Here is a 1044-nt window from a genome sequence, read left to right as displayed (position 1 = left end):
CGCATGCCAGTTAAACCCAGGGAGGAGGAGGGGACAGTGCAGTCCCTGCTGGACACTGTTTTCATGCTTCCTCTAAAGAGACAAAAACACTTTTCTACTTTTCTTACCTTTTTGACTATAAAAAAACTGCCTGTCTCTTTGGCAACTATAGAACACTTAGGAAATGTGAAAAGCCAGACAGGGTGGCTCACGACTGTGATCCCAACACACAGGAGGCAGAAGCAGAGAGACTCTTGCAAGTTTGAGGCCAACCTGGTCTAAATAGTGAGTTCCAGACCATCCAGGGCTATATCACAAGACCCATTAAATAAATAAATAAATAAATAAATAAATAAATAAATAAATAAATAAATGTAAAGAAGGGAGGTTACAATTTGCTTTTGCCATATTTTAGCAACACATAAATAAAATATACAAATAAATTTCAGATCTTTTTCTTTTTGGTTTTTCGAGACAGGATTTCTCGGTATAGCTCTGGCTGTCCTGGCACTCACTCTGTAGACCAGGCTGGCCTCGAAATCAGAAATCTGCCTGCCTCTGCCTCTCAAGTCCTGGAATTAAAGGCCTGCGTCACCACTGCCCAGCCATTTTTTTTTTTTTTTGAGACAGGATTCCATGTAATCTAGTCAGTCTCTATATGGCTGTGGATGACCTTGAACTCCTGACCCTCCTGCCTTGATCTCCCAAGTTCTGGGGTGACAGTACTACCATGCCTGGCTCTAGACTATAATCATATATTGGAACCAGCGAGGATTCTTCTACATGTATGGCCTTATGTCCTGTTTGCCATGAATCATACATAGTTTATACGGTTCTCTGGGCTGGGGATGAAACACATGATGAAGTATTTACCTAACATGAACAAGGCCCTGGGTTTGCTTCCCTAGCACTACAAAGAAAAAAGTTCTTTGAAATATTCCTGAGTTGGGCAGTGGTGGCGCATATAATATATATATTTCTGTCATTTCAGTTGTGCTCTGGGACCTGGCTGTTCTGTAAGTCTGGGACCTGGCTGTTCTGTAAGTCTGGGACCTGGCTGTTCTG

Source organism: Mastomys coucha, unplaced genomic scaffold (genome assembly GCF_008632895.1).
Source record: "Mastomys coucha isolate ucsf_1 unplaced genomic scaffold, UCSF_Mcou_1 pScaffold23, whole genome shotgun sequence".
Classification (NCBI taxonomy): domain Eukaryota; kingdom Metazoa; phylum Chordata; class Mammalia; order Rodentia; family Muridae; genus Mastomys; species Mastomys coucha.
Note: the sequence above shows the minus strand (reverse complement) of the source record.